Genomic DNA, 25,905 nt, shown 5'->3' with positions numbered 1-25,905 from the left:
TCACTTCATGTGGACATGATAGTGGGAAAACATGGGTCACGTGGACACAAAAGGCAAAAAACCTCACCCAATCTGCCTGAGGAACTCAGTGAGTCCAGAAGGCTTCAAGAATTTTAAAGACCTCGAGCTCTTCCTTTTCTGTAACGTTGTCTCTCCTCAGGACTTGGTTATTTACTTCCTTTGTTCTTGAGGCTCTATGACTTACTCCACAGTAAATACAGATGAGTAATTCTTGTTTAGGACCTCACCCATTTCCAGTGGCTCCCCATATAGATGACCTCATTGATCTTTAAGGAAGCTTATTCTTTCCTTAGTTCCTCTTTTGTCTTTAATATACTCGTTGAACCTCTTACAATTCTCCTTAAACTTATCTGCCAGAGCCATCTCACACCCTCTTCTGGCCTTCCTTAATTCCCTCTTAACTTCCACGCTGCTCACATTTTATTTTACCTGTCTATAACTGAAATGTCTTCTTTTTTTCTGACGAGATCTTTAACATCTCTTGACATACAGTTTTCCCTAAATGTTCCCAGCCTTGCCTTTCACTTTAACAGTAACTTGCTGCTCATGAACGATCTCTGTCTCTCTTTTAAAAGCTTTCCACTTGCCAGACATCTGTTTCCCTTCAAAATAACCTCTCCCAAAAAATCTTTGAAAGATCCTGTCCGATATAATGAAAATGTTCCTTGCCTCATTTTAGGACTTGAGCTTGTTAACCAGTCCTATCTTTATGTACAATTATTTTAAAACTAATGGATACTTATGCAATGATAATAACCCATTGACATAAATAACGGAATGGTCATGTTAACATCGAAGAGTACATGAACCCAGTGACTGGCTACATCAGCAAGTGCATTGAGGACGTCACCAAAATCAAATAGCTCCTAATCAGAGCTAACCAGAAACCATGGTTGGATGCAGAGGTCCGTGCACTTCTCAGAGCTTGTGATGCTACCTTCAAGACAGGGGACAGACGGCACTAAGATCAGCCAGGGCTGAACTCTCCCATATAATCAGGAAGGCAAAGTGTGGGTCTGCCCTGAGAATTCACAGACAGCTGTGTAACACCGGTGACACAAGGCGCATGTGGCAAGGGATCAAGACTATAATAGATCACAGGTCAACCTTGCGAGTTTAAGACAACGAGGCAACCCTTCCAGTAACCGATGACAAACTGAACATTTTCTATGAATGGTTTGATGAGAAGAACAGGATGACACCAAAGAAAGCTTTATGTCCCCCTAATGATCCGACCCCCTGCATAACCATGGCTGAGGTGAGGAGAACCCTATCCAAGGTGAACCCACACAAGGTAGCCGGACCAGACAACATACCTGGTCAGATACTGAGGGACCAATTGACACAGGTTTTCACGGACATCTTCAACACCTCCACTGCAACAGCCCATCATTCCCAGGGAGTTCAAGACAGCCACCCTCATCTTCAAGAGGACGACAATAACAGGTGATGTTATTGTCCCTTGTCCCTTCACTCTGTCCTGACCCACCTGGAGAACAGCACCTCGTATGCCAGGCTGCTGTTCATTGACTTCAGCTTGGCATTTAATGCAATCATTTCCCAGAGGTGGATACAGAAGCTGTCCTTGCTGGGACTCAACACTTATCTCTGTAACTGAATTCTGGACTTCCTAATGGAAAGACTAAAGGCTGTCCAGCTCGGTAGCTCCTCCACTTCTCCTTCTCAATGGGGTGTGTTCTCCCTGTTACTGGTGCTCTGAACTAGTCCACTGCTACTCCGTATTATAGTCTGCAACCCTGTGATCCCACTGCCAAACACAGTTGCTGCCTTCCTGGCCCCAGACTCCGCGGTTGTAGGATTTTAACTAAAACACCGTCGGTTCCTTTAACAGTCCATTTTAAGCCTGTACGGAGCCATCGCCAGTAAGACTGTGTGGTTTGACCCAGTGGGGGAGTATAGTGTCTCCGCTCCCCACTCTCCATATAAATCTTTTGAGGTTGTCTCTGTAATTGGGTCTGCACCAGTGGCAGCACTGCCATTTTGTTTTATGTTCCCTTTCTAGTTTATAAACCAGTCCAGCTCAATGGAGGCCAAAAAAAAGCTTGAATTTTACTGAGATTCTGTTACTTTAATCTGAGCTCAGCACCAACCTCAAAAAATTTATATCATAATCACTGTTCCTTTTTTTTAGACACTAGCAGCTAGTATTGATTTTCCTGTCAGCTTCCTCTTTTCTGCCTCACAATCTATGGCAGCCCTACCCTTCACTCTCCACTTTCAATCTCTCTACACTTCAGTCTGATGGAAAGTTCCGAATCTGAAAAACTAACCTTGTTTTTGCCTCCACTCATGAAAGCTGATCTATTCAAATATGCTTATATTTTAGACATTTGGCATCTTTGGTGATGATTTTCATGGTTGGTTTTCTATTATCTTTGCAATTCATTACCATGACTTCCATTGTTTTGCTCCAGAATACTAATTCACTTCATTAATGGATAATTAATAGTTTAGTCATTCATTCTGTCAATCCTGCCATTCATTAACCGTCTTGGTTAGCCAGTGTATATAACCAAGTTTTCATTATTTTTCATTTTGGCATAAAGCTAAATGAGAACTGTTTCCCTTATTGACAAGGTGTGCAAATAGGCTCACTTTAGTGTTTTGCAATATTTAATTGTTGCAGCTGGTTGAAGTATTATTTCTGCTTTAAGCCAAAATACTTGCTCTACTGGCATGGTTATTTCTTGGCAGACTGCATGAATGTGCTTTGAAACACATTGCAAGGGCATTTGAATCATCAAGATCCATTTACTTTTTATTGCATTTTAAAGCTTAATCTCATCAAATGAGACAAAAGATGTAGAAGCATAGAAGACAAGATGATAGAAATAAAAGTACCATAATTAGTTATATGTTTAGTTACTGAGGATAGAAATAAACCAGATAAAAGAACGTGGCTTGCACAAGAGTAAATGAATTCTCATTGTTCACCTACTTTAATGGAAACCACTCCTCATTTGAGAAGGAGAAGCAGACGAGACAACCCACAGGACAGTAACCATGGCAGCGGACCAGTGAGATGCTCTGAGGCTAAAAAACACACTGTTGGTTTCTCAAGATGAGGAATCCAGTCAGGCTGTGGACTGCTGGAGACTGGCTTGAGTCTGGCTGAAGGGGTACCAGGTATTGGAAATGAGATGCGAGAGGGTGGTGAAGGCTTCCTGATCGTCTCAGAGGTTTGGTCTGGAGCTTGTGTTGCTGATGGTTTGGACTGAAGACTGTGTGGCTGCAGCAGCACTGGAAACGATTCCATGGTCACTCAGTGACTCTGGGGCGACACTCTTTTGCTTCCCTTTCTCTGACTGTAAGGAATGCTGGCCAAGTTCTATTGATAGTGAATCTTTGCCTTACGGTGGTGTTGTGTTGAGAAAGGGTGTAAGGTTTGGTGGGTTCACTGAGAGAAGAGTCTGGACACAAGGGTTGCCATCACATGTTACTTTATGAACACACCACAATTTATAGAAGAATGTGGGAACATTGTAACGGGAATAAAACACACACGTGTACAATTTATAAAAGAGCGAGGGAAAACATTAAACAGTACACAATTACTAATTCACACAGGCAATTCAGACTTTTGCACACTATAAGCAGGGGTCCAACACACCCTCCCAGACCCCTGATCTTTGGGAGTGGCAGCTTTAGTGCAAGTATTGATCTACAGAAATTTGATCTATAGAGATACTACAGCTCAGCTTCAGGGCTGTGCACACCTTACCTGCAACCCTTCAAAGCGATGTCCATAGTAACAACCTGGCATGGGTGGTGTCTGGGGCTCAGACCATGAGGCAGAGAAAGTGAATATGCTCCATGCTGGTGATAAATACAGGGCTCTAGCCAATATGGATGCCTTTAAAACTGTGGCTCCGGACCTAATCTTCCGAGTTCATTCATCTGTTACTTTCCAAAACAATAATCCATACTCCACAACATGTACAATTAACACCGACTTGTGAAGTCCTTATAGGCATCCTTTGAAGTTTTTGCAAAGGCACCTGGGGCCTTAACTGTCTGGCTTGAGTAGAGCTTTGGCATTTTAAATGAGATTTGTTTTGAAGTGTTTGTATGTGACCTACACTAAAAAAAAACCTGCACTAATTAATGGCTGGAGCCCTACCTTAACTGACACTCCATCTGCAAACCATAACTTTGAATGTACAAATTATAGCTTTGAATGAAACAAAAAGCACACAACTTTTCTTTGCTGTTGACCATGTTTAGTGGGAGGGGTAGGATTAGTATGGGGGGTTTATTTTTCCGTTTTTCTTTCTTTCTTTCTTCTTTCCAATTCTTGTTTTTCCTGATTACTTTATATAGGTATCTTATCAGAATCCTATTCTAAAACTAGATATGAACCAAAGCTCCTCTAATTAGTTTTATTTCTTATTATTAATATGATCAATGTTTATATTGCACAATATAATTTGCTTATTAATCATATTCTGTATGACAATGCATTAAGATTGATGACTACTTTCTATTCTATATATAACATGTAATATTACTCTCTTTCAAATTAATAAACATAAATGAAAAAGAAAAAGTACACCACATACTGATGGGTGATGTGACTCCCAAATGAGTTTCAGACGGGGATGCCATGTGACCACCCGCAATACACACAGGCAGGGAAGCCACATCTCCTCCACACACAACAGGTGGACTAAAGGAAATTTCATGTAATATCACATTATCTGTTTTATTACATGACAAAATAATCATAAATCTTTATAATTCAACAGCAGTCAATGATAATCACAAGATCACAAGACAAAGGCCACTCTGTTCCATAAATCTACACTAAGTTACTTTACACTAGTTCCAATTTCCAGCCTTTTCCCCATATCCCTTGATGCCCTCACTAATGAGATTCTTGTCTATTTCTTGTTTAAGTACTCCCAGTGATCTGGCTTCCACTGCTGTATGCAGCAGTGAGTTCCACAGATCCATGTCCCTCTGGCTAAAGAAGTTCTTCCTAATCTTTGTTTTATATGGATAACCTCTAATTTTCAGACTATGACCCCTTGTCCTCGATTCATCCACCAAGGGAAACATCTTTCCTGCATTCACCCTATCTAAACCTTCCAAAATACGAAATGCCTCTCTGAAATCTCCTCTCGTTCACCTATACTCCAATAAATACAACCCAAGATCTGCCAAACACTCCTTGTACATTAGCCCTTGCATTCTGGGAATCATCCTAGTAAATCTCCTCTCCCCCTTCTCCAACAACATCACATCCTTTCTAAGATAGGGGGCCCAAAGTAGCACACAGTACTCCAAATGAGGTCTCACCAATGCCCCATAGAGCCTTATCAACACCTCTTTACTCTTGTACACTATTCCTCTTGAAATGAATGCCAACAGAGCATTTGCTTTCTTCACTACCAATTTCACCTGGTCATTAACTATTAGGTTTCCCTGCACGAGGACACCCAGGTCCCTTTGCACATTCAAGGTCTGAATTTTCACCCCATCCAAATGTAACTATAACAATAGCCGCTGATACTCAATATACATTATTGTATTGATGAAATTCAGAAATTATTTGTAATAAACTGCAATCCTGATCTCCACTAACCAAGCAAAATCATATTTTCAAAATCTCATCACCTGATTTGATCGACTACAGCTCGGCATTTTAATGTGATCATTCCCATGAGGTAGGTGAAGAATCTGTACTTGCTGGGACTCAACACCCCTCTCTGTAATTGGATTCTGGGTTTCCTAACAGAAAGACACAGTCTGCCTAGGCCAGCAGCAGAACGCCAAGCATCGTCTCACTGGTGCACTTCAAGGCAGTTTGCTCAGCCTGCTCTTGTTCACGCTTCTGACCCACATCTGCATCGTCATATCCAGCTCCAACAATGTCGTCATGTTTGCAGGTGACCTGATAGTAGTTGACCTCATCAGCAATAATGATGAATCAATGATCAGCAACAACAACTACAGAGAAGAGGTGGAAAATCTAGTGTTATGGTGCAGGAATAACAACCTGAGTCTCAATGTGGAGAAGACAAAGGAGATGGTTATGGATTTCAGGGGGACAAGGGACACCAGCCTCCACTACATATCAATAACATTGTTGTGGAGAGATTGGAGAGCATCTAGTCCTTGGAGTCCACTTAAATTGTGACTTACCCTAGACACACATCATCTCCTCACTTGTCAGGAAGGTAAATTAGCGGCTGTAGTTCCAGAGAAAAATGAGGCAGGCAAGGCTACCATTTACCATCCTGTTGACTTTTACAGGATCTCTGTATTGGGAAGGGTTGTGGCTGTCACATGACAGCACTGTTTTTCCCCCCCCCCCCCCACTTAGTCAGAGTACACACTAACTGTCAATCAAGGTTTATCCCTGCCCCACCTATTAATGCACACCTTGTAAATTACCTGGATTGGACTCTCCAGTTTGCCTGTACTTGCCCTTGGGCCATTGGCTGTTGTAATTGGATTAACCTTCCTGGACCCTCCCCCAGGCCAATAAAAGTGCCATGTGTTGGTTATTCTCCCTCTTTGCCTAATTCACTCCAGGCCTAGAAATGTTGAAGGGTGCTGGAGAAATTGCTGGTCAGATGTGTTAAAAGGGTTGGGAGCATTTAATTAGTGTCCCTAAGTAACATAGAGCTGTGCCTGTACTGAGTCAAGGGGTGGTGGGGCAATGTAATTATTGTTCCTTGATTATTGTATGTACCAAGTTTGTTGTATGTGTGTACTTTGTTCCAATGCTATTTTTCCATGTTTGTAATTAAATGTATGTGTGTGTTTCAGTGCTACTATTACTTTTTCCCACCCACTGTGTGTGCTATTTATTGCTTACCCAACTTTTCCTGTGAGCCACAGTTTAAAATTTGCAATCAAACAATTCACGTGATTAAAATGCACACTTCAGATTTTATTCAAGGTTATTTGTATACATTTTGGTTTGACCATGTAGAAATTGCAGCACTTTTTATCCATAGTCCCCTCATTTCAGGGCATCAAATTGTTTGGGACATTTGACTTCACAGGTGTTTGTGAGTACTCAAGTGTGTTTAATTACTTCATTGGTGCAGGTATAACAGAGTTAGGCTTGCTTGTAAGCTTTTGATCACCTTGGTGATCTATGTTACTTAGGGACACTAATTAAAATGTAGTTGCCATTTTTCAACATAAGGAACAGAGTTGTGTCAAAGAAAGTCAAAGAAGCTATTATGAGGCTGATAAACAAGAATAAAACAGTAAGAGACATCACCTGAACATTAGGATTACCAAAATTAACTGTTTGGAATATTGGCGGTGCAGTGCTGCCAGAGCTCACCAGAGTGCTGCTCTGACACCTCTGTGCGGGTGGGGGGAGGGGAGAAAAGCTAAATAAACAAGTGGGGAATTTAACAGCGGCTGTATTTTAAATGCAGGGGATTTTATGGAAGCGGGTGTAGGGGTGGGGGATGGGGAGAGGGGGTGGTGCCTGGTGGAAAAAATACCATAAATAACATTAGGATATTTGATCAATTTGGTGAAATCCTGGAGCAGTGACTATCTTTTAGGTATTTGTGAAATTTCTCCTTGCACGACCTGTTGTCCTTGTAAGTTGGGAAATACACGAGTGTATTTTTTTTTTAATAAGCTAAATCGGGGGGGGGGGGGGGGGGGATTAGGCTACAAGCTAGTTTTATGTCATTTCAACTGTCATTAATAGGGATCAACCCCTTGGCCAAACTCCACCAACTATAGTTGATTGAAAGGAGGCCCTTTTTCTTTATGTTGATCGGAAAAAGGGTAATTTAATGAGGTAATAAACAAAACACATTTCCAAACTTCCCAAATGGTTGCCCTCCTCCCCTTTTAATATTTGCTCTTTCCAAAATACGGTATTTTTTATTCGTATAGATACGATAATAATTTATGTAAAGGTTCAAACTTCTTTAACTTTTTAATATATAAGACTAAACTGGGTTTGTCTTGGTCTAAACCATGTAATACCGACGTGTGAGGATATTGTGAGTATCTACACTCACAGGTACACTTCCTATCCAGCCATTTCTGTGAGAGAAACAATACGAGTAGAGTTACCAAACTACTGCTTTTGACACTAATATTCAGGGATAACTGTGGCTATAGCAATTATTCATTAGATATTCTCTTTTCATACTTAATTACTTGGTTCCAATTTAGGTAGCTAAAAACTTGTTTGCTTTATTTCTGTTATTTTTATGTTTTGGAACGCTGCTAAGTGCTGCGGGGCCTGCTGTCTGGTTTGACCCAGTTGCATAGTAAGGCAACGTCTGTGGTGGCTGATGGTCTGTGGATTGCTCACTAATACAAAAGTAAAATTTTCTCTCTAACAACTGACTTCTAAGCAAGCAATGTTAACTGCTTTCTTTTGGAAGCAAGCTGAGGAGTGTAACAAGAATAACGTTCAAGAGACTGATAGTGATAACGGTAAAAGTGACAAAAGCTGTGTTTCGCTTGCCTCTAGGTCATATTTTCTAACCAGGTCCAAATGAAGTTCTGAAAGTACTGGTGCTTCAAAGTCAGACTTGTATCCCTGTTCAGGTATTTGGACTAAAGAAAAATGGAAGAAAAAGAAGGAAACTTATTCCTGGTTAGACTTCAAGGATGATAAACTTAAAAAGAAAAGAGAAGAAAAGAGGGTGAGCTTTGTTATATGTGAAGATAGAAGTCTATTCTGAAGGGGGCTGGGTGGGAGAGAATAACAGTCACTGCGAAATCAGTTGACACTTGCGAATGGGTTCGCAATCCGAATGGAGAGGGGAGTTGTGGTTGCCTGGCAAGGGACAAGGGGCGATTCAGAGAGGGGGGGGGGACGACACTTGGGGTTAAGGGAATTTTAGATGTGGGAGTGGTTGAAGTATTTTATGTTTTAGAAGTGTTGTCATACATTGAGTTCAAAAAAGGAAAACAGAGATGAAAATGGGGGAAAAGGGGAAAGGTGGTGGTGAGGAAGCAGAAATGAGGTGTAAACAGAGTATGAGATGGCCATGTTGAACTATATGACTATAAATATTAATGGAATACATAACCAAATCAAAAGGAAGAGGCTGTTAAATTTACTGAATAAAGAAAAAATAGATGTAACATTCGTGCAGGAAATGCATCTAACTGAAGTGGAACATAATGAATTAAGGGGAGACTGGGTAGGGCACGTATGGCAGCATCATATAATTCAAATGCCAGAGGTGTAGCTAATTAATCAATAAAAATGTACCAATCAAAATAGAGGAGGAAATAATAGATCCAGCAGGGAGGTATGTAATAATAAAGTGTCAGATATATTCAGAATTTGGTCAATAAATATGCACCTAATGAAGAGGATCAAAAGTTTATGCAAGACATTTTTTTGAAGATTGTAGATATGCAGGGGAATATATTGATAGGAAGGGATTTTAACCTTAATTTGGACCAAAGGTGGATAAAACTGGACAAAAGACTAGCAAAAAGAACAAAGTAGCCAAATTTATGGTTAAATCAATGCAGGAAATGCAACTTTTGGATGTATGGAGGAGGCAACACCCAAAGGAGAAGAAATATTCATATTATTCAAGTAGACACAAAACATACTCAAGGATTGACCTGTTCCTGTTGTCAGCCCATATCCAAGGTAGAGTTAGGAAAACAGAATATAAAGCTCGATTGTTATCTGACCATTCACGCCTGTTATTAGCAATAGAACTGGAGGACATCCCACCAAGAACATATAGATGGAGATTAAACTCCATGCTACTTAAAAGACAGGAATTTAGAGAATTTATTGAACGCCAAATTAAAATCTACTTTGAAATATATACAGAATCAGTGAAAGACAAATTTATATTATGGGATGCAATGAAAGCCTTCATTAGAGAGCAGATAATAAGTTATGTAACTAAGATGAAAAAGGACTACAATCAGGAAATAGAATAGTTGGAAAGGGAAATAGTAAGTACAGAAAAAGAACTAGCAACAAGGGAAGATACAATAAAAAGAAGAGAATTGGCGAACAAAAAAAAAAGGAGACATTACAAGTGTATATGGTGGAGAAGAACATAATGAAAATAAAGCAGAAGTATTATGAGCTAGGAGAAAAAACACACAAAATACTAGCCTGGCAACTTAAAACAGAAGAAGCTAAAAAGAACTGTATTGGCATCAAGGAAAAAGGACAAATAAATTACATATAATCCAACGGAGATCAATGAAAACTTTAAGGAATTCTATGAACAATTATACCGAACTGAGAATGAAGGGAAAGAAGACAAAATAAATGAGTTTTTAGCTAAAACTGAACTACTGAAATTGCAAGAAGAGGGGCAAAACAAATTGAAAAAACCATGTGAAATAGAGGAAATACAGGATATATTAAAAAAGCTACCGAACAATAAAACGCCTGGAGAGGATGGACTCTCAATAGAATTCTATGAAACTTTTAAAGAGTTATTAATTCCTCCTCTCCTGGAAGTAATGAACCAGATAGAAGAAACACAAAACTTGCCAGATTCATGTAAAACAGCAATAATTACAGTAATACCAAAGATGGGGAAAAATCCACTAACACCAGCATCATATAGACTAATATCTCTACTTAATTCAGATTATAAGATAATAACAAAAACTATTAGCAAACAGATTGGCCGACTGTGTACCAAAAATAGTAAAACTAGATCAAACTGGATTTGTTAAGAAAAGACTAACAACGGACAATGTCTGTAAGTTCATTAACTTAATCCATGCAGAACAAGGAAATAAGATACCAACAGTGGCTGTTGCTTTAGACGCAGAGAAAGGCTTTGACAGGGTAGAATGGAATTGTTTATTCAAAGTATTACAGAGGTTCAACCTACCAGAAAAATATATTAATTGGATTAAAGCATTATATAAGGGACCATTGGCGAAGGTGACAGTAAATGGATATATATCGAATCAATTTAAATTAAGTAGGTCAACTAGACAAGGATGCCCACTATCTCCCTCACTGTTCGCTTTAGCAATAGAACCATTGGCAGAACTGATAAGAACAGAAAATAAAAGGGATAAAAATAAAGGAGAAGGAATATAAAATCAGTTTATTTGCAGATGACATCATAGTATACTTAACAGTACCAGAAATATCAGTAAAAGGATTACATAAGAAATTGAAGGAATATGGAGAAATATTGGGGTACAAGATCAATGCAAATAAAAGTGAAGTGATGCCAATGAGTACCACAGACCATACAGAATTTAAAAAAGAATCACCATTTAAATGGCAAGCACAAGCAATCCAATACCTAGGTATTAGATTAGATAATAATTTAGGCCACCTATACAAATTAAATTATCAGCCATTAATGAAGAAATTACAGGATGACTTAGAACATTGGAAAGAATTGCCACTAACACTGATAGGGAGGGTAAATTGCATTAAAATGAATATCTTCCCAAGGATACAATACCTATTTCAATCGTTACCAATTCCCTTAACGGAGAAATTCTTCAATGAACTAAAGAGAATAATAAGGAAATTCTTATGGAAAGGGGGAAAACCGAGGATAGCATTAGATAAATTAACAGAATGGTACAAACAAGGTGGTTTGCAGCTACCAAACTTTAAAAATTATTATAGAGCAGCACAATTAAGGTATCTATCAGATTTTTATCAAACAAGGGAAAAACCAGATTGGACCAAGATAGAGATAGATAAAATAGGGGAGAAGATACCAGAACATATACTTTATAAGTGGGATGAAAAAGTGGTGCAATATAGAAGTTCACCAGTACTGCACCATTTACTCAACGTATGGAAGAAGATTCACGTAGAAAGGAAAAAAAACCAAATTACCAACTACCAAAATTATTATTGATGCAAAATCAACTAATCCCTTTCACAATAGATAACCTTTCCTTTAGAGAATGGGAGAGAAAAGGAATTAAAAGATTAGAAAATTGTTTTTTTGGGAAATAATTTATTATCATTTGAACAAATGAAGTACAAATATGGAATTTGTATGAGTTATGGAATAACTCATGGTACAATGTTTGTATACCACCAACTGAAAACCTACTTAAAGGACAAATTTGGAAGCAGACTGAGATTACCAGAAGGAAGCAGCTTTGAATATGTGATTACAGACACAATGATAATTAAAAGGATTTTAAAAAACATGTACATCAAGCTGCAAGAAAAATAAGCTATAAACCCAAACAAAAGTGGGAAAAAGATCTAAACATAAAGATAAAAAATGATATATGGGAAAAGTTATGCTCTGGAACTATGAGAAATATAATAAATATGAGGTTACGCATGATACAATATAATTGGTTACACAGGCTATATATTACAAAGAAAATAAATGGGATCCAACATTATCAGATACATGTTTTTGCTGTAAGAAGGAAACGGGAACAACAGTACATGCAATTTGGGCATGTGAGAAAGTGAAAAAGTTTTGGGAAGATCTAAATCCGGTATTAAATAAAATCACAAAAAGCAACATACCAAAAAATCCAGAGATCTTTCTTCTAAGTAATACAAGAAGTAAAGAATTAGGCCTCAAACTGGATGAAGCGCAAAAAAGATTTATTATGATAGCCTTAGCTGTAGCAAAAAAAAATGTATAACATCAACTTGGAAATCAGAAGAGAGCCTGAGAGTACAGCAATGGTAGATGGAAATAAATAAATGTATTCCATTGGAAAAAAATAACATATAATTTAAAAAATAAAGTCACATTATTTGAACAAATTTGGGAACCATACATGGAACACAACAGAGGGCCTACTGTGGACCTCCATTCCCTAAAATGATCGAATGGGAAGAAGACAAAATGACCTGATCCAGTGTGTAAATTACAGAATTTTCTTCTTTATTTTCATTGTGTGATGACATTGTTTTTTTTTTAAATTTTTTATTTTTCACACCATAAATCACATTAGCCATGATATACACTATTTCTTTTTCACACATATACAGTGACTTTTTCTCCCCCCCCCCCTTTCCTCCCAAACCACCCCCCCACCACCCCCCCCTCATCCATTTTAGGTATACAATCTAGGTTGCATTAAGCCAGTCAGACAATGTTGTCATTCAACAAAATTACACCAGAAATTCTACTGAGTCCATTCTTTTCTTTCCTTCTCCTTCCATCAACTTAGGTAATGTTTGTCCCCGGTAGGTTTTCGCTATTGTATTTAATGTAAGGCTCCTATACTTGTTCGAATATTTCAATATTATTTCTTAACCTATATGTTATTTTTTCTAATGGAATACATTTATTCATTTAAATTTAGTAATTTCTTCCTTTTAATTTGGTTATGTATTCCATTAATATTTAAAGACATATAGTTCAGCGTAGCCCTTTTATATTTTGTTTATCTTCTCTTTCCGTTTTTCCATCATTACCTTTCCTCCTTTTCCATTTCTGTTTTCTTATTTTCAACTCTTTATAAAACAACATTCCTACAACATCCAACATTTTCCTTATTCTCCTATTTCTATCTTATTTATCCCCAATCTCCCCTTCACCTCCTGAGTTGTCCTTTATCCCTTGTCAGACAACCACATCTCCCCTCTCCATTTGGATTTGCGAATCCACTCGCAAGCGTCAACTGATTTTGCAGTGACCGCTATTTCCCCCCACCCCGCCTCCCCCAGAAAAGATTTCACTTTTCATATGTCACAAAGGTCACTCTTTTAATTCCCTCCTTATTCTCTCTATTCCATTACCTTCCCTTATTAATTCTTGTCTATACTATCTATATTTTCCTCTAAGTACAGATACATTCATGTATGCTCATCGTCTCTATTCACTCTTATACCTCTTTACCCGCATACATATCAATCGTGATCATTTTTACTCTCATTACCCGTCTTCATCCCTCAGTCTATTTTTGTCTTTACCCACATACATATCAATCGTGATCATTTTAACTCTCATTACCCGTCTTCCTCCCTCAGTCTATTTTTGTAATTGTTCTGCAAATTTTTGTGCTTCTTCTGGATCCGAGAATAGTCTGTTTTGTTGTCCTGGAATAAATATTTTCAATACCGCTGGATGCTTTAGTATAAATTTATACCCTTTCTTCCATAAAATCGCCTTTGCTGTATTGAACTCTTTTCTCTTCTTTAGGAGTTCAAAACTTATATCTGGATAAATGAAGATTTTTTTGCCCTTTATACTCCAGTGGTTTGTTGCCCTCTCTTACTTTTTCCATTGTCTTCTCCAGTACCTTTTCTCTTGTAGTATATCTTAGGAATTTTACTACAATAGATCTTGGTTTTTGTTGTGGTTGTGGTTTAGAGGCCAATACTCTATGTGCCCTTTCTATTTCCATTTCATGCTGTAGTTCTGGACATCCTAGGGTCTTAGGGATCCACTCTTTTATAAACTCCCTCATATTCTTGCCTTCTTCATCTTCCTTAAGGCCCACTATCTTTATGTTATTTCTTCTGTTATGGTTTTCCATTGTATCTATTTTTTGAGCTAGTAGTTCTTGTGTCTCTTTAGTTTTTTTATTAGATTTCTCCAATTTCTTTTTTAAGTCTTCTACCTCCATTTCTGCTGCTACTGCCCGCTCTTCCATCTTGTCCATTTTCTTTCCCATTTCTGTTAAGGTCATCTCCATTTTATTTATTTTCTCTTCTGTGTTGTTTATTCTTTTTCTTAAATCCTTAAATTCCTGTGTTTGCCATTCTTTAAATGACTCCATGTATCCTTTAATAAGAGCAAGTATATCCTTTACCTTGCCTTTCTTTTCTTCTTCTATTTCACTGTACTCTTCCTCTTCCTCTTCTTCTTCCTCTGGGTTGACCATCTGTTGTTTCTTTGGTGCCCTTTCCTCCTCTTCTTTCTTGTTTCTATTGTCTTCTGTGGTCTCTTCTTGCTGCAGGTGTTCTGCAGCTGTCGTTGCCGGCTGTGGAGATCGACTCCCCAGCTGGTCCCCCCTCCCGTCAGTGTGTTTTTTTCATGCGCGGTTGCGCACTTTTACTCGGCTCTGCGAGCCATTTTTGTAGTCCATTATTTACCGACCTGAGGGAGCGGGTTTCTCTCTCCGCAGCGGGCCTCTTCGGACAGGTAAGGCCTTCACCTTTTTCCTCCTTTGTCTTCTCTTCCTCTCTTCTTACCGTTGCTTTCGATTTTTCTTTTTTTGTCGCCATCTTCTTTCCACCTTTATACTCACTTTTCTGTAACTTTTATTTCTGTGCCTTTGTGTTTTCCTTTGTTTTTCCCGACTTTTCTGGAGAGGGCTGGAGTTCACCGTCCGGCCACTACTCCATCACGTGACTCCTCTCCGTGTGATGACATTGTTTAATGGGTTTATTGTATTGTATATGTTGAACATTTAATGGGTTTGGAGGGGGGTGGGAAGGAGGGAGGGAAGGGAGGGAGGAAAAAGGGGAAAAAATGCCACTGTGTATATTCAAGAGGGAATTGTTTGTGTGTATTTTGATTAATATGGTTCACAGTGTGAAAAATTTTTAAAAATTTTTAAAAAGGATGATAAACATGGGTGTACAGCATGTGCAAACATAAGCAATCTGACACTTTTCACTTCCAAGCATTTGAGGCTGTCAAATGAATGGCAGATGTACCAAGTATCCTTTTATGGAGCCAATTGAAGTACCTGCTTGAAGTCTCACAGAAAAAAATTGTTGCTCACGAACTGTGTTTGAAAATATAACTCATGAAGATGCTCTTGGAAAATTGTGTTACACCATGAATGCTTCAAATCTAAACAAAACTTTTTCAATTTTTTATTCTGCATACTCTGATCATTTGGCTTACTAGAACTTTAAAACAAAAATGGTATTGACATTGGAATTGGATTGCATTCCCACATTATTGCTACAGAGATCATTAATTACATAGCCATTAATATGGTAAAGAAATGTCAAGCAAATCAAGCAGCTAAATGGCAAAATTTCTGTTCTCACTGATGAATCAACAAGCCTGAGCATAAAGACTGCCCTAATATTTTCTTTGAAATGTGTAAGTGATAAAGGTGATCCTCATTTTGTTTTTAGATCTAATTGAACTAACTGCCTGATCAAAAAGCTGGAACTGTTGTTAAGCATCAATTGAACTGTCTCCATAACTGTGGGTTTTGTGACTCTTACTTGAAACAGAACCTTGTAGCATTTGCTAGTGATGGGGTGAGCGTAACGCTTGGTGTCAAATCTGGTGTTGCTGAAATGCTCGAGGATCATTGCCCTGATATGATAATTTGGCCCTGTCTTAATCACAGATTAGATAGAACTTGCAGTAGGTGATTTGGTGAGAGAAATTCATGGAATTAATAATTTTCAATCATTTATGGACAAATTGTACTGTTTACAGTAGATCACCTCTAAATCAAAGGAACTGTCTGAATATGTCTCTCAACTAGAACAGCAAATTTGCAAATTAGGCCATGTCTGGGCACCAGGTGGGTAGCTAGCTTGTTTTGAATTGTTTCAGCTGTATGGCAAAATTATGAAACACTTTTTTCTTTGAAAAAGTAATTAAAGATGAAACAAGATCTGGGAGTGACAGAAAAACCTGTAAAGGTCTGTTGAAAAGACTCTTCAGAACATGTCATGCATTACTTGGCTCTAATGCATGACACATTGCATGAACTTGGTTTACTGTCAGTGTCTACAGAAACGCACCAGTACGATTGTTTGGGCAGAGAAAGTGATCCAATTGCATGGACTGAAAGAGCAACATGGTATAAAAACTCTAGAAGCTCAAGAGGTAGTTGAAAAGGGAAGTTTGGAGAAATTTCCTTAACAAGCAACAACAAAATTGTCCCTATTAATTATCTATAGTTTCTTACTGTCTTATAAACAATTTGCAGCACCGTATGTTCACGACAACATCCTTGAAAAGTTCTCAAACCTCTGAATCTGAAAGTATGTATAAACCCCTGCTCAATGAAATGTGTGGCCTTGATAAAGGCGTCTGGTCTGCTGAAATACCGCCTCATTATGGAGAAGCTGCAAAATCGTCTCTCTGTAAGAGGTTTAAACTTTCTACTTTCTTTGCAATAAATGCCTTCAGAGATTATGTGGAGGATTATGCCCTTTACTGAGCTGTTGACAAGTTATTCCTATTAGTTTAGTACTGCTGAGTGTGAGAGGGGATTCAGTCTCATGAATCCTGAGCTGTATGCCACATCATGGCTGCAGTACCACAGATCAGCAGATGACACCAGGACAAGAGTGGCTTCAGACCCCTGAAAGCATATTACACCTGACCCTTTGTGGAAATTATTGTGAAACTTCTCATTGGTGGCATTGGTAATTAGTTTTAAATTAGTAAAATACATGAATGTCATCTTTTTCTTTACTCATTGATAATTACATTTTGTGTTCATTACTGAGTGCGACCATGCAATACTTGGAAGAGACTCTGCACTTCAATACTTGTATGGGTATTTTACTTGCAAAACCACTTCTATCGCTGCAACTTGGTATGTGACAATGAACTTGACAGCAGCTACTTTTCAAGTGGCTTAATGACTTTGCATGAACATATTTCTTCTCAATATTTCACAATGCAGTTCTGTAATACTGACTCTTCTTATTGGGGTGTTTGTCTCACTGCTTTTCACCACTGGTATTATTTTTCTTCAAAATTGTCTCCCTTTTCTATCCCTCTTCCTTTTAGTTCCCTATCACTACGCCTTCTTCCCATCACCATATTTTCAAGAAGTTTTTGTGTGGACTTTGCATTCAGTAGTTTCACTTCCTCCATATGTGTGGGATAACTGTAGTAATTGAGATAGTTTGATGTACTGCTGTAACATTTCAAATACATGAAAGACTGCCGCAGAAAACTGCAGTTTATTTTTTAAAAAATTTTTTATTTTTCACACTATAAACCATATTGACCAAGATACATACAGACATTTTTCTTCTTAAATATATACAGTGTCGTTTTCTCCCCCTTTTCCCCCCTCCCTTCCCTCCCTCCCTCACCCCCTTCCCCATTTATTTGAAGTTCAATCTATAAGATACATTAAACCCGTTAAACAATGTTGTCACTTAAAAATAAACAAGAAATTTTACTGAGTCAGTTCTTTTCGTTATCTTCTCCTTCTGTCATTTTAGGTGGTGGAAGTCCATGGTAGGATTTCTCTATTGTGTTTCATGTATGGCTCCCATATTTGTTCGAATATTGTAATGTTATTTCTTAAATTATATGTTATTTTTTCTAATGGAATACATTTATTCATTTCTATATACCATTGTTGTATTCTCAAGTTGTCTTCTAATTTCCAGGTTGACATAATACATTTTTTTGCTACAGCTAGGGCTATCCTAACAAATCTTTTTTGTGTTCCATCCAAATCGAGTCCAAATTCTTTGTTTCTTATATTACTTAGGAAGAAGATCTCTGGGTGTTTTGGTATATTGCTTTTTGTGATTTTATTTAATATCTGGTTTAGATCTTCCCAAAATTTTTCTACTTTCTCACATGTCCAAATTGCATGAATTGTTGTTCCCATTTCCTTTTTACAGCGAAAACATTTGTCTGATACTGTTGGGTCCCATTTATTTAACTTTTCAGGTGTGATGTATATCCAGTTATATTGTATCATCCGTAACCTCGTGTTTATTGTATTTCTCATAGTTCTGGAGCATAGCTTCTCCCATGTTTCATTCTTTATCTTTACGTTTAGATCTTGTTCCCATTTTTGTTTAGGTTTACCGTTTGTTTCCTCGTTCTCCTTTTCTTGGGGTTTGATGTACATGTTTGTTACAAATTTTTAAATTATCATTGTGTCTGTAATCACATATTCAAAATTGCTTCCTTCTGGTAACCTCAGATTGTTTCCCAATTTGTCCTTCAAGTAGGTTTTCAGTTGGTAGTATGCAAACATTATATCGTGAGTTGTATTATATTTATCCTTCATTTGTTCAAAGGATAATAATTTATTTCCCGAAAAACAATTTTCTATTGTTTTGATCCCTTTTCTCTCCCATTCTCTAAAGGAAAGGTTATCTATTGTGAAAGGGATTAGCTGATTTTGCGACAATATTAGTTTTGGTAGTTGGTAATTGGTTTTATTCCTTTCTGCATGAATCTTCTTCCAAATGTTGAGCAGATGATGCAATACCGGTGAATTCCTACATTGCACCAATTTTTCATCCCATTTATATAGTTTATGTTCAGGTATCTTCTCCCCTATTTTATCTAGTTCTAATCTGGTCCAATCTGGTTTTTCCCTTGTTTGATAAAAAATCTGATAGGTATCTTAATTGTGCGGCTCTATAATAATTCTTAAAGTTTGGTAGTTGTAAGCCTCCTTATTTGTACCATTCTGTTAATTTATCTAGTGCTATCCTCGGTTTCCCCCTCTTTCCATAAGAATTTCCTTATTATTTTCTTTAACTCCTTGAAGAATTTCTCTGTTAGGTGTATTGGTAATGACTGAAATAGGTATTGTATCCTTGGGAAAATATTCATTTTAATATAGTTTATCCTTCCTATCAGTGTTAGTGGTAAGTCTTTCCAATGCTCTAAGTCGTCTTGTAATTTTTTCGTTAATTGATGGTAATTGAGTTTATATAGATGGCCGAGGTTTTTATTTAGTTGTATACCTGTGACGTGGACTTTTTACCCCCTCCATAAATCTTCGTCCGCGAAGCCAATCCAAAGATACCTAGGTATCGAATTGCTTGTGTTTGCCATCTAAATGGCGATTATTTCTTAAACTTTGTGAAATCCGCATTATTCATTGGCATTGCTTCACTTTTATTTGCGTTGATCTTGTACCCCGATACTTCTCCATATTCCTTCAATTTCCTATGTAATTCTTTTATTGATATTTCTGGTTCTGTTAAGTATATTATAATGTCATCTGCAAATAGACTGATTTTATATTCCTTCTCTTTTATTTTTATCCCTCTTATTTTATTTTCTGTTCTTATCAGTTCTGCTAGTTGTTCTATAGCCAACACGAACAGTGAGGGAGATAGTGGACATCCCTGCCTTGTTGATCTGCTTAAGTTAAATTGTTTTGATATATATCCATTTACTGTCACTTTCGCCAATGGCCCCTTATATAATGCTTTAATCCAATTAATATATTTCTCTGGTAGGCTGAATTTTTGTAGTACTTTGAATAAATAATTCCATTCTACTCTGTCAAAGGCCTTCTCTGTGTCTAAAGCAACTGTTACTGTTGGAGTTTTATTTCCTTCTACTGCATGAATTAAGTTAATTAATTTGCAGATATTGTCTGTTGTTCGTCTTTTTTTAATAAATCCAGTTTGGTCTAGATTTACTATTTTTGGTACATAGTCAGCCAATCTGTTTGTTAATAGCTTAGCTATTATCTTATAACCTGTGTTAAGTAAAGATATTGGTGTATATGATGCTGGTGCAAGTGGATCTTTCCCTGTCTTAGGTATTACTATAATTATTGCTGTTTTGCATGAATCTGGTATGCTTTGTGTTTTATCAATCTGGTTGATTACTTCCAGGAGGGGAGGAATTAATAAGTCTTTAAATGTTTTATAGAATTCTATTGGGAATGCATCCTCTCCTGGTGTTTTATTGTTCGGTAGATTTTAATAGCTCCTGTAATTCTTCTACTTCAAATGGTTTTATTAATTTATTTTGCTCCTCTGTTTGTAATTTCGGTAGTTCAATTTTAGTTAGAAATTCATCTATTTTGTCTTCTTTCCCTTCGTTTTCAGTTTGATATAGTTGCTCGTAGAATTCCCTGAAGTTTTCATTGATCTCCGTTGGATTATATGTAATTTGTTTGTCCTTATTCATTAATGCCAATACCATTCTTTTAGTTTGTTCTGTCTTAAGCTGCCATGCTAGAATTTTGTGCATTTTTTCTCCTATCTCATAATATTTCTGTTTTGTCTTCATTATGTTCTTCTCCACCTTATTTGTTTGTAGTGTTTCATATTTTATTTTTTATCTGCCAATTCTCTTCTTTTGTTGTATCTTCCTTTATTGCTAATTATTTTTCTATATTTGTTATTTCCCTTTCCAACTGTTCTGTTTCCCGATTGTAGTCCTTCTTCATCTTAGTTACATAACTTATTATTTGCCCTCTGATGAACGCTTTCATTGCGTCCCATAGTATAAACTTATCTTTCACTGATTCCGTTTTTATTTCAAAGTACATTTTAATTTGTCATTCAATGAATTGTCTAAAATCCTGTCTTTTAAGTAGCATGGAGTTTAATCTCCATCTATACATTCTTGGTGGAATGTCCTCTAGCTCTATTGCCAATAACAGGGGTGAGTGGTCCGATAATAGTCTAGCTTTATATTCCGTTTTCCTAACTCTCCCCTGAATGTGGGCTGATAACAGGAATAGGACTATCCTTGAGTATGTTTTATGTCTACCTGGATAATATGAATATTCCTTTTCCTTTGGGTGTTGTTTCCTCCATATATCCAAAAGTTGCATTTCTTGCATCGATTTAATTATAAATTTGGTTACTTTGTTCTTTCTGTTAGTTTTTTTTCCAGTTTTATCCATGTTTGGGTCCAAATTAAGGTTAAAATCCCCTCTTATTGGTATGTTCCCTTGCGTATCTGCTATCTTCTAAAATATATCTTGCATAAATTTTTGATCTTCTTCATTAGGTGAATATACATTGAGTAAATTCCAAAATTCTGAATGTATCTGACATTTTATCATTACATATCTCCCTGCTGGATCTATTATTTCCTCTTCTATTTTGATTAGTACATTTTTATTGATTAATATAGCTACTCCTCTGGCTTTTGAATTATATGATGCTGCTGTTACATGTCCTATCCAATCTCTCTTTAATTTGTGTTCCACTTCAGTTAGATGTGTTTCTTGTACGAATGCTATATCAATTTCTTTTTTCAGTAAATTTAACAGTTTCATCCTTTTGATTTGGTTATGTATTCCATTAATATTTAAAGTCATATAGTTCAACATAGCCATTTCATACTTTGTTTATCTTTCCTTTCCGTTTCCTCATCACCACCTTCCCTTCTTATCCATTTCTGCTTTCTTTTTTTGAACACATTATAAGACAACATTTCTAAAACATAAAATATTTCCACTATTCTCATATCTAAAATTCCTTTAACCCCAATAGTCCCTCCCCTTTCTGAGCTGCCCTTTGACCCTTTTCGGGCAACCACATCTCCCCTCTCCATTTGGATTTGCGAATCTGCTCGCAAGCGTCAACTGATTTCGCAGTAACTGTAATTCTTCCCCACCCAGCCCCGCCAGAAAAGATTTTAATCTTCATGTATAACAAAGGTCATTCTTTTAATTCCCTCTTACTTCCTTTCTTCCCTTTCTTTCCCTTCTTAGTTCTTACCTATACTATACCTACATACACACATACATATAGTTTGTTGTCATTTTTGTTCTTGTTACATCTCTTCATCTCTCTGTCTGTTTTGTAGTTGTTCTGCAAATTTCCGTGCTTCTTCCGGATCCGAGAATAGTTTGTTTTGCTGCCCCGGAATAACTATTTTAAGTACCACTGGGTACTTTAACATAAATTTATAACCTTTTTTCCATAGGGTCGTTTTTGCTGCATTGAACTCCTTTCTCTTCTTCAAGAGTTCAAAACTTATATCTGGATAGAAAAAAAAAATTTGACCCTTGTATTCCAGTGGTTTTTTGTCTTCTCTTATTTTTTTCATTGCCTTCTCCAATATATTTTCTTTTGTTGTATATCTTAGGAATTTTACTAGAATGGATCTTGGTTTTTGTTGTGGTTGTGGTTGTGGTTTAGGGGCTAATGTTCTGTGTGCCCTTTCTATTTCCATTTCTTCCTGTAATTCTGGTCTTCCTAGGACCCTGGGGATCCATTCTTTTATAAATTTTATGCCTTCTTCATCTTCCTTAAGGCCCACTATCTTTATATTGTTTCTTCTATTATAATTTTCCATTATATCTATCTTCTGAGCTAACAGCTCCTGTGTCTCTTTAACTTTTTTATCAGATTCTTCTAATTTCTTTTTTAAGTCATCTACTTCCATTTCTATGGCTGTTTCTCGTTCTTCCACCTTGTCTACTCTTTTTCCTATATCTGTCATGATCATCTCTAATCTATTCACTTTTTCTTCTGTACTTTTTATTCTTCTTTTTATTTCACTGAATTTTTGTGACTGCCATTCTTTTACTGTTTCCATATATTCTTTAAAAAAAAATATCCATGTACTTGCCCTTCCCTTCATCTTCCATTTCTCTGTGTTCTCCCTCCTCTCCTTCTGAGTCCACTCCAGGATCTGTGTCCTTTACCTCTGTCTCTTCTGGTTTTCTTGTTGGGTTGTTTGTTTTATTTTGTTGGGTATTTTTGGCCTTCTTATTTTTATTAGAAGTGTCTTGGTGTTGGTCTTCTTCCTCTGAGTTGGTCATCTGTTGTTTCTTTGATTTCTTATTTTTATTCTCTTCCTTCTTGTTCTCGTTATTTTCTATGTTTTCCTCTTGCTGTTGTGTTGTAGTTGTCTGTTTCAGCTGTAGAGATCTACTCCTCAGCTGGTCCCCCCTCCTGTCAGTGTTATTTTTGTCTTGCGCAGTTGCGCACTTTTGTTTGGCTCCGTGAGCCATTTTTGTAGTCCTGAGTTCGGGGCTTCCACTGACCTCAGGGAGCGGGCTTCTCTCTCCACGGCGGGCCTCCTCGTACCGGTAAGGCCTTCACCTTCTTCTTCTGACGTCCTTCCTTCTTCTTTTCTTCCCATTGTTTTTGGTTTTTCTTTCTTCGCTGCCATTTTCTCCACACTTTTACTTTCACTTTGTTATGGTTTTTATGTTTGTGCCTTTGTTTTTTCTCTATCTTTTTACTTTTCTGGAGAGGGCTGGAGTTCCCCCACCGGCCACTACTCCATCACGTGACTCCTCTCTTGCAGAGTTAAATTTTATGCAAATACAATTGAAGCACTGTACTAAAGAAAGTTAATGTCATTGTTTCCCCATAATGGATGGTTTTGCTGATCTGAGCAAGGACATAATCATATGTCTACCTGGGTGTTTCACACATTGGTTGAATTTTAATTACTGTTCAACACCTTAAAAAAAAGTACTAGCATTATTATCAATTAATCTTGCACAATCATGTTCCAGAGAAACCCCTATTTATGACAATCCATGGTGAAGCCTGTATTTGTATTGGATCTTTGAAGTTAAAGGGGATTGGAAGAAAAGTAGGGTTTAGATTGAGGATGGCTCTTCATTTTATGAGATGGGGAGCATCCTTGAGGACTCCTTCTGATTAGATTATTGTATTCTGAAATGTGAAGCTTGATTCATTCATAGGCAGGACCTCCACTAGAGTTGCATCTTCCAGCCGTTGCCAGTATCTTACTTAGAAGGAATGCCACCAAATGATTCAAGCAGAGTCAATGAGATATGCATGTGAATGCTGCTACTTGGCACATTCCTGTGCTGAGAGACACACTGAAGCTTGGTGCAGCCAATGCAAAAGCTTTGTGAGGAGGGACTGCAATTTAAAGAAGTGCTGGGTCCTGTGACAGCCTCTCAAACACTTAATGGGTATCTTGTTCAAAGATGTCGCATGGGTGCTTTGTAAAGAGAATACAGTAAAATCTCTGGTATCTAGCTCCTATGGGGATTAGTCAATGCTAGGTAAGTGAATTTTACGGTTGCTTGAGATTGCCTGATGTGTGATTTGCAAACTAACTGCAAGGGGGCACTAATTTTAAACTTTCGTATTTTGTACCTACCATATATAATCGTGAAATAGTAAAATTTTTGGACCAATTGGGGGAGGGGAGGTCAACTTTTACATGGGTCACAATTTTGACTATGAAATACCTGTGTCATGCAAGGTGTTAGGAGCTCAGATGGCCGGGTCTGGGTAGTAGTCTGTGTTCGGGCCGTTGGGAGCACGAATGGGCAGGCAGCTGAGGCTAAGGAGAGAGTCTGTGACTGGGGTGTTGAATGGGCAGGTGGCTGGGGCGAAAATCTGCAGTCGGGGCATTGGGAGCTTGAATGCACAGGTGGTAGGGGCCAAAATTAGGGGTTTGACTTTTACACTGATCATATGGGTGGGAAACAAGACGGTGGGAGATCAGCAGCTGGAATAAACAAATGTTTTATTATTCTGAAGCAGATTTTTACAACATTTATGATATTCAATGAAAAACAAATTACGACGCAACAGGAGATCATTCAGTGCAGAGCACATTTCAGTGGAATGGCAAATTATTTGTCCACACACGATTATTTCTTCAGAGGACATCATTGGTAGTCCAATCAGATATTAAGTGGAAGCATAACACCAACTAGGTGGCATGGTGACACAAAAGATAGAGCTGGTGCCTTACGGTTCCAGTGAGCCCAGTTCAATCCTGACCTGTGCAGAGTTTGCATGTTTTTGGTCCATTCCTATGGGCTCTAAGATATTTCTTTTAATCCATTTTTAAATCCTGGGTTTTTCTGGCAAAGTCGACATTTTATTGCCCAACCCTAATCACTCAAGTAGGTAGTGTTGAGCATCCTTTTTAAGATGGAGTCATCCTTCTAGTAAAGATGCTTCCATCTTCCTGGTCTGAGCCAGTAGTGGCAATGAAGGATCATCTTTCTAGTTCCAAGTCAAGATGGGGTGAAAAACACTATTTCATGACTTGTTCTTGTCATTAAATTCTGATTCTGATTTGGGGAGAGGTGTAGGCAGTGGTGCTCCCATGCACCTACTTCCTGAGGGGGGGGGGGGGGGGGGGTTGGCTGTTGCTGGTGAGCAACTCCAGGGAATGTTAGAAAAGATGCACACTCCAGGTATCTTCTACCTGAGGGAAAAGGGTTGGTGAAGAGAGAGACCAGAGTGGGAAGGGTCCTTTAATATGTTGGCAGCATTCTCAAGATTACCAGAGATACAGACAGTTTTGGAGTGGAGGTTGGTTTGCGAGAGAGCCTGAGCTGCGTTCATAACTCTCT

The 25,905-nt window shown here is 37.7% G+C and overlaps 1 protein-coding gene across 6 annotated transcripts in view; it reads left to right on the top strand.

Annotated features, from left to right (window-relative positions):
* Window positions 1–25,905, top strand: part of LOC138751303 (E3 ubiquitin-protein ligase MYLIP-like) — a 190,300-nt gene that overhangs the window by 41,454 nt on the left and 122,941 nt on the right. The window contains exon 2 of one of the 6 annotated variants that reach the window (XM_069913434.1): window positions 8,507–8,583. The exons of 4 other annotated variants lie outside the window; for them this stretch is intronic. The gene's annotated coding sequence lies outside the window, so the exon portion shown is untranslated. Of the gene's footprint in view, window positions 1–8,506; window positions 8,584–8,619; window positions 8,682–25,905 lie in introns of those variants that run through there. One more of the 6 variants, XM_069913435.1, reaches the window with a different exon arrangement.

This window comes from Narcine bancroftii, chromosome 1 (assembly GCF_036971445.1).
Source record: "Narcine bancroftii isolate sNarBan1 chromosome 1, sNarBan1.hap1, whole genome shotgun sequence".
NCBI lineage: Eukaryota > Metazoa > Chordata > Chondrichthyes > Torpediniformes > Narcinidae > Narcine > Narcine bancroftii.
The sequence above is the reverse complement of the archived record's forward strand: the minus strand, read 5'-3'. Positions and strand labels throughout refer to the sequence as shown.